The 8,821-nt window shown below is 34.0% G+C and overlaps 1 long non-coding RNA gene across 1 annotated transcript; it reads right to left on the bottom strand.

Moving 5' to 3' along the window:
• Nucleotides 1-1,778: 1,778 nt before the first annotated feature.
• On the bottom strand, nucleotides 1,779-5,154 carry LOC125168831 (uncharacterized). The gene is made up of 3 exons (XR_007153313.1): nucleotides 5,117-5,154; nucleotides 2,586-2,782; nucleotides 1,779-1,894 (listed from the first exon to the last, which is right to left on the bottom strand). It is a non-coding gene; the product is annotated as an uncharacterized LOC125168831 (long non-coding RNA).
• Between the last annotated feature and the right edge of the window lie 3,667 nt (nucleotides 5,155-8,821).

Below are 8,821 nucleotides of genomic sequence, written 5' to 3'. Positions count from 1 at the left end.
CTCTTTAAAATAACTATCTAACTAACTAAATAACATAGACTATAGGAAACTACTACATATAGTAAAGAGTTAAGGAATGAGATTTTGAATAAACAGGATGCTAGAGTCAGGTAAACTTGTAAATGTAGGTAATAATTGTGAATGAAATAAAACACTTATTGGAGAGAATAAAGAAATGGCAACTGTAGTAGCTGTATCCTATTCACTTTGAGGGCAGGAACTAGGATCTGGGTTAGCTGGATTGTGTTAAATACTTTGAAGAAAATGTTATTAATAATGTGTAAATCAGGTTCTTAGGGAGATGGATAAAATAAAGGAGACACATAAGGTAGGACTTTCATAGAGAAGTATTGCTACTCTCTAAACATTTCAGAAAAAAATTACTGAATTTAGTAAATGAAAATTTTTGTGATAGTATATATATATATATTATTTTTAAAAAACTGAAGCAATATTTAGAAATATTTAATTTTATAGGAAAAAAATTAAAAGCTCTCTGTGATAGCACACCAGTAAAGATATTAGCCTGTAATGATTTCTCCTTCCAAATTGATTTTTATGTATTCATGCTTCATAGCTTCCGTTGTTGCCTGAGATATCCAATTCTAGCTGATTACCCACTATCAAAAAGTGTTTTCCAATAATTCCCATATGATCTAAACTTTCATTATCTTCAAATGTAGTTTTTGTTCTTGAATGTTGCCCTTTAAAAAAGAGTTGTCCAATTCATCTCCTTCATAACTTTGAGAAGCATATTCTTCTGATTCTCCCTATCCACTGCCACTTCTGAATGCAAAGCCCTAAAGAGTTTCCAGGAGCATAACACTTGGCTATTTATTCAGTGATGGCAGGTGTTTCTTGTGATGATCTGGGTTCATATCCTTATGATTCAATCCAAATATGAGCATTTCCAGGGAACTTATGGGAAGCATTCAAACTAGGGTCTGTTCTAAGGAGTGTCCTTGTAATATATTAAATAAGAAAAAGTAGAAGGTCGGTGGTGTAGTTTTAGTTCAATGACCACAGCCTAACTTAGCAGGAGTCAGGATTCTGATTACTGAACTCAAATCATTCTCCTACCAGTTACCAAGAAACCCATGACTGAGTACCAGAGCAAATAAATAACGTTTGTCATTTTATTACAACTGTCACCAAAAAGCTTTGAGAAGGCTATCACAATCATTGGTAGCCACAGTTAAGTGATATAATACAGGAATAAATTGACATGTCACATAAAAAAAATCCCTGTAGGGAAACTCAATAAACTAATTTTCTGGGGCACTTGCCTTCTGGATGGGAAGACATTATTATACTCAACTGTAAAATGGGGATACGTAATGAATTATGCTTCTAAATATTTATTTTAATTTGTTTAGTGTATACCAAGTGAATGATGTTAGGCAGTATATAGATGATGGAACAGATAGAGATTACTGGTAATATCCTGGAACTCTTTATGAGTGAGAATGAAAATATGTTCACAGCAGAGGGGGCAACATTGAGTAAAATGGTACATAGAATATTTCTGCTAATTAGGGGCTAATACCTAATTCTAGGTATTTCTGCCAATGTAAACCTTTCCTAAAATTTTCTTAACCATTAATTTCTTGCTAAATCTCCTTATTTACTAGTCTTTAATTAAACTATGCCATTTTTTAAATTATCTAGATTTCTTAAGCAGGCAATTGCTATAATACACATTTGTAGACTGGTGCTCATATTCAGCTCTGCCACAGTGGACGAACAAATGTTGAAAATAGGTACCTGTTCTTTCCACCGACCCTCACATGTCTCTCACCAGCAGTCACAGTTCCCCAGATTCACTGCATCTTTTCACATGCATCCTGCAACGCTTCAGGACTCTACATCCGAGTGCTCTGGCATTACACGGCATCTAAAGAATATATAGCTGTTTCAAATAAACTTCAGTAGGGGCATAATTCTAAATGCCTTGCTTTAGTGAAATCCACTGGATGAGAAATAAAATTGAATGGACATAAAAAGGTAATTCCTGGATTGTGTACTAAACATTTCTATGTATTCAGATAAATCTGCTCCTTTAAATTTTTTGCTCCAGAATCTTTCACCAAGAATTATAATTCTCAAAATAGTCTGACTTCCTGTACTCCCACTTTAAGCACCAGGCTGTATAATAACAAGTAAATTATGACTCTTCTGTGTAATCATGCCTAATTTTTGCATGAAGCATTTTATTTTGAAAAGCCATTTCCTTTAAGACAGAACTCAGAAAATGCACACTTAATACTACATCCAGTTTGACAACAACAACAAAAAATCAAAGACCTTTTTCATATATTGGAAATCCCTTTAAAATTGTAAGCATGTTATAAATGTCCATGTGCATATTTGTATATATATTTCTTATCTCATCAACATTCTCTTCCATGTGCTAATAGCTTTGCAAAATCTTGGATATTTTCACTCTCCTCAAATCTCCAACAGCCTCCACTCCTCACCTTCTAGTGATTAATTTCATTTTAATGTCACTGAAACTTCGACATTTTGTCACAAATGTACCAATGTTCTGTCTATAGTTGTTTCATTCCTGTCCCATTTCCACTCACCAGAATTCTTGGCACAGGTCTTCCTTAAAGATCTTCCTTTTCCACTCACATGCAGTGATCAGACCTCCAAAACTTAGTACACAATGACAATAGATACTGATATATTTTTAATGGGTGAATTCTTTAGATGTAAGTAACGGTAGTTCCGGTAGTGCAGTACTAAGTCAGTGCAGTCTCTTTGATATTATTTTCTTGAGCTAGAAGTAAAGAAAAATGAAGCCAGTGCATCGTTCTGGAAATGTCTCTAGTGTTTCTTAAAAACCTCTTCCTAACGTGACCAGAATTAAATACATAAACACACACACACACACACACACACACACACACACCTCTCTCAAAATGCATACTTTCTTTAAAAAAAATTTTTTTTTGCATTTATTTATTTTTGAGAGACAGAGAGAGACAGTGTGAACAGGAGAGGGGAAGAGAGAGAGGGAGACACAGAATCAGAAGCAGGCTCCAGTCTCTGAGCTGTCAGCACAGAGCCCGATGTGATGAGGGGCTTGAACTCATGAACCGTGAGATCATGACCTGAGCCAAAGTCAGATGCTTAACCGACTGAGCCACCCAGGCGCCCCTCAAAATGCATACTTTCTGTAAACAGAAACAAACCAGCAAAGAAAACACACACATACACCCCCCCCCTCCACACACACACACACACACACACACACACACACACCAAGCTTTTGGGGTCAATCTGCCAGTCTAAACTAAAATCATCATTTGGAAAAAAAAATGTTAAAATATATTTACACTAAAAAATTGTAATATACATTTCATTACTGGAAACAGAACATGCCCCTCTTTCTTCGGAGTTATCTAAAATATGATAGATGGACTTGACTTATATTTAAATATATTCACAAAAGTATTTTTAATGGAATAGTGGTATAACTCCCCAAAGGCAAATCCATCTTTCCCTCTAAAATATATGCCACACTTCATGATGAAGATGATAATGAAGATCATGCTACAAGGATAGCTGATATTCTCTAAAATGGTTAACTTTATTACCTCCAAATACTTAAGTATAGCTATTGAGTAATCTTATGAAGTTACACAGTGTACCATGATATTCAATAAATAACTATAAGTAGATTTATAAATTAATAGTATGATAAGCAAAATATAGACCAATTAGATAAACAATCATAGATTAAATACACATAAAAGCTCTGTGAAATTTCTCCCAGCCCTGTATCCTTATTTCACCCCTTTCTGTGTTACCATTTCCTCAGTATTTGCTTTGATTTCTAAATATTTTATTCACAAATAGTCTTTGGTTAAATTAAAAACATCACAAAAGGAAACTTTCTCTAGATAATAAATTATGTCCCTAATTATAAGGAAAATATAGATGTCACTACAATTAGACAATTTCATCCAACAGTTCATGTTGAACAATTTCTGTAAGCCCATAAGCCACATAACTTTTATAATATTACTTGATGTCTAAGCTTCTGAACTAAATTAATACTCAAACTGAAAACTCATTCTTTTCACAATAAGAATTCACCTGTGCAAGGTTAACCAGGGGCTGGGATAATATTTATTACCTGTAGTTTCAAAATCATATTACTTTATAGATATCACTCAACTATTTTATATAATTCCTAGCCACTTTTGGAAAAAGTAATTTTTTTTGTTTCATGAATGTAATAAAACATTATTTGTAATCATGTATATTTTTAAAGTTCCATTGCAGTTGAGAGGCTAATGCAGAACTATTTTTCATGAATAAAATACTGAGTAGCAGATATTATTATTTTTTTCCAGAAACCATTATCCCCCTAACAGTTGCAGTCACAAATGAGTTTGAGGTTTTCCCTCTCCCTCTTTTTTCTATTCAGAGTAGGGAAGCCAATTGAAACTTTAAGGGTAAATTATAGATAGTTTAACAAGCCCATTTTTGTAGCCTATTCTTGTTGCTAGTGATTGGTTTAGTACGGGCATGTGATACAATCCTCGCCAATGAGATAAATAAAAACATCCGTTGAGAGATTGTTTGAAATTGTTCCTTTAGTCTTACAAGGTTCAAAAGAGGTAATTCCTCTTTGTCTGATGGACATTGTCATATCTGTATTTTATGTGTATAATCTGTATCTGTGATCTTGTGGTTATAGGAGCTGCAACCTAAGGACAAATGTAACCTGTTGAAGGTGGTAGGATGGAAAGAAGGTGATAATTTGGGACCATGATGATGTGATTGTGTTGTTAAATTAATCAATTCTGGAGCATACTTTTTCTTGAATCTTATTATATGAAAATGAATACTTCCTTATTATTTGAGCCTGTGGAGTTGGAGTTTTCTTGTTTTTGCAGTCAAAACATTAGAATAGGTATATTAATGTCTTCATTCCAAATTTCACATTTTATTTTCAATCCCTATATACACTGCTCCTCTGAGTTTTAAAAATATGGCATAATAAATTCTATATATGAATATATAACCAATAAAAGCAACTACTTCCAATTTATATTCAAAGATTCAGATTCACCATACCAGAATATAAATTAAAACTATTTACATATATGTATATAGAGGCATCTGGGTGGCTCAGTTGGCTAAGCTCCTGGCTCTTGATTTCACCTCAGGTCATGATCTGACATTCCTAAGTTCAAGCCCCACATCGGGCTCTGTGATGTCAGCACAGAGCCTTCTTGGAATTCTCTCTCTCCCTCTCTCTCTGCCCCTCCCCTGCTATTGTGTGCATGATCTTTCTCACAAAATAAATAAGTAAACAAAAAAATATAATAACATTATGTATAATAATCATATGCAGGTATGTGTAATAATTTAGGAATAATTTTTAAAATATTATGAGGAATAATGCAAATTTAGTCAATGACACTATAAACTACAAAAATATATTTGAATTTCTTCCAAATATCTTGCACAGAGTATATACAGTTAACCAAAAAAAGCAAAAGCAACTTGTTTATCAAAGAAATGTGTATTTTGTTTCTGTCTTTGAGAGGTCTCACATTTGTAAGGATGTGAGAGGATCAGTTGCAGCCAATTCATGATATTTAGTATAAATATTTAGTAATTTTCAATAAATAGTACCCATTTATTCCTAAGACATTATATATAGTCTTACATATATATATATATGCATATATATATATCCATATATATGTGTATATATATATATCCATATATATGTATATATATATATATATACATATATATGGTAGTGGTTAAGAAATGATCTAGGTTAAATGCAGCTCTGCATTCAAACTCATTGACTTTGGACTGAAGGCTCATTACTTAAATCTTCTAAGGCTCATATTTCTTATTTCTGACATTGATAGAACAATATTCCTGTATCTTAATTGGCTTTTATGATATCTAAATGATAATTAACATTTAGTACACAAAGGATATATAATATGCAATAAATATAAGTTATTTTGGAGTGCATAATGGCTATTCAGTTATAAATTTGGTCTTTTGTCATTTTTTTCATGTGATCATAATAAAAATAAAAATCCTTCCTACAGACTTTTAATTTCTGATTTCTTTTTCATATGTAAACCCATGTCGTGAATTTAGTTTGTGTGTCTAGTAAACTATTTTGCTTCCGTATAAAATGGGTTCTAGTACAGAGAAAATCTTCTATACCCACAAAATGTTATCATTCACATTTAAATGCCAAGGATTCATAAAATATTCTGTGAAAGATATAATTTAGAGGTTTTGAAATTTTAGGTGTTGAACAGTGCAAATACAAACACTTTTAAATTGTGATGTTAGATACCAGATGAGAATTTGACCTTCAGTCAATTTTCTGTTACTTTTCTCTCGGAAACATAGAAGGAGAGCATTTCTTATGGTAAAATTGACCACTACTAGGAACATTGCATCTGGAATAAAAGAATTATAAATACCTGGTAGGAAGCCATAGTTTTGAACAATCCTGATTGCAGTGACTCTTGCAACTGGCCTGTCCGCTGAAACCTGAAAAAAACAGCAGTGGAATTGTTACAAGAGATATTAGCTCCTGTGAGGAATGAGTATTAACCCAGGGTGACTTCTGTACCTCCCCAGTGTCAGTTTCCTTTCATTCCCTCGTCAATGACCAGATGACCTATTATCTGAAGAACCAAAGCAAATAGCTTGTGTTTTCTGTGAATCTCCTGTCAAACATGCCTATGACATCCTGTGAGTCTACATGTTTAGTGAACCCTAAGAAAACTCCCACGGGCATTTCAGTGTGATATGACAGATATGTTCCTTTAAAAAATTCACGACTGGTTATTTCTTTACCAAAAATCTTAAAAACATCTCCAACACGAAAAGAGAATTTCCAATGACGTAAATGCTATTAGATATAGCATATTAGATACTATATATTTCTAAATTATCTTGGTAGGAACTGAAGAAAGACAAACAAAACAAAGAGGGAGACTTTTACTTCCGGTTAAGTGATGTAATGTTATAAGAGATTGCTTCCCCTTATAAAAACAAAGAAACAAAACAAAAAGTGAAAATAAACCAAATAGATTACCTAATTATAGTAACTTTTTAAACCCATCAGAAGGCTGATGATGAAATTAATTAGAAAAATACAAATGAATTTTATTCAAAATATTAAGGCCAACTGTTGGAGAGAAGGGTCTTATGGCTGTTTTCACTGGTAAAGTGGTGGGAGAAGAAGGAATCCTGTGCAACTAGAGCTACAGAGCAGGTCTGCAACCACCTCCAAGTCTTTCCCATTAATCTCCAATGAATATATAAGTTATATGCTGAAAGCTAGGCCAGGGTATGGAAGCTGAGAGACCAGCCCATGGGACACATGGGACTTTTCTAAGTATACAAACTGTATCCTCAAATACTGGGGACGGGTGAGCAAGACAAAGAGAAATCAAGCAAGGGCAGGTATCAAAAGGCTAAGAGAATTCCCCAACATTCCTTAAAACTGGACATAAATGTATATAACAAAAGATATCTCCAGAGATTTCTTATTTCCCTCTTAAAATATGAGAAGCTAGTGGTGAACTGAATCTATCAACCCATCAGAAGAAAGGAATACTGTCTATTAACCTGTCAGAAGAAAGGAAATACTTCTTTTTAAAATTTATTACAGGGGCACCTGGGTGGCACAGCCAGCTAAGTGTACAACTTCAGCTATGGTCATGATCTCATGGATCATGAGTTCTAGCCCTATATCGGGCTCTGTGCTGACAGCTCGGAGCCTGTTTCAAATTCTGTGTCTCCCTCTCTCTCTTCCCCTCCCCCATTCACACATGCTATCTCACTTTCTCTCAAAAGTAAATAAACATTAAAAAAAATTAAAAATAAAGAAAAATAAAATTTATTCCAGAACTTACTGATATTTTATGTACAATACCTAGCATATCATAAAATTTTTTAAATCCCATGAAGAGACCAGAAAATAGGACCTAAGATGAGGAAAGTAAACAGGCAGTAGAAATAAACCTAGAGACGACCCTCATATGGTAATTTTCAGACAGGGAACTTAGAATAAATGTAAAATTATACAAAAATTTCCTGGAAAGGTGTATGCAGTAGTCAAGTTTCCCCAGAGAAACAGAACAATGAATGATATATATCCAAAACAAATATATGTTGATTTAATAAATACTAATTTGTATGTACACAATTACTACATACATATCTCAAAGGAGATAAAAAAGAGGTGATTTGTTATAGGAATTTGCTCACATGGTTATGGAGGCCAAGAAGACCCATAATATGCTATCCACAAGTTGGAGAATGAGGAAAGACTATGGCATGATTCTGCCAGAATTTGAAAGTCTGAGAATTAGGGAGCTACTGGTGTAAGTCCCAGAATTTGAAGGCCAAAAGACCAGGGGCTCTAATGTCCAAGGGCATGAGGAGACGGATGTCCCAAGTCAAGGAGAGAGAGAGAATTTATCCTTCATTTGCCTTTTTATTCTATTTGGGCCCCTAATGATTTGGATGATGCTCTTCCACATTGGTGAAGGCAGATATTCTTTTTTGTTTTTAATATATGAAATTTATTGTCAAATTGGTTTCTATACAACACCCAGTGCTCATCCCAAAAGGTGCCCTCCTCAATACCCATCACCCACCCTCCCCTCCCTCCCACCCCCCATCAACCCTCAGTTTGTTCTCAGTTTTTAACAGTCTCTTATGCTTTGGCTCTCTCCCGTTCTAACCTCTTTTTTTTTTTTCCTTACCCTCCCCCATGGGTTTCTGTTAAGTTTCTCAGGATCCACATAAG

Source organism: Prionailurus viverrinus, chromosome B3 (assembly GCF_022837055.1).
Source record: "Prionailurus viverrinus isolate Anna chromosome B3, UM_Priviv_1.0, whole genome shotgun sequence".
NCBI classification, from domain to species: domain Eukaryota; kingdom Metazoa; phylum Chordata; class Mammalia; order Carnivora; family Felidae; genus Prionailurus; species Prionailurus viverrinus.
Note: the sequence above shows the minus strand (reverse complement) of the source record. Positions and strands in the feature narration are given on the sequence as shown.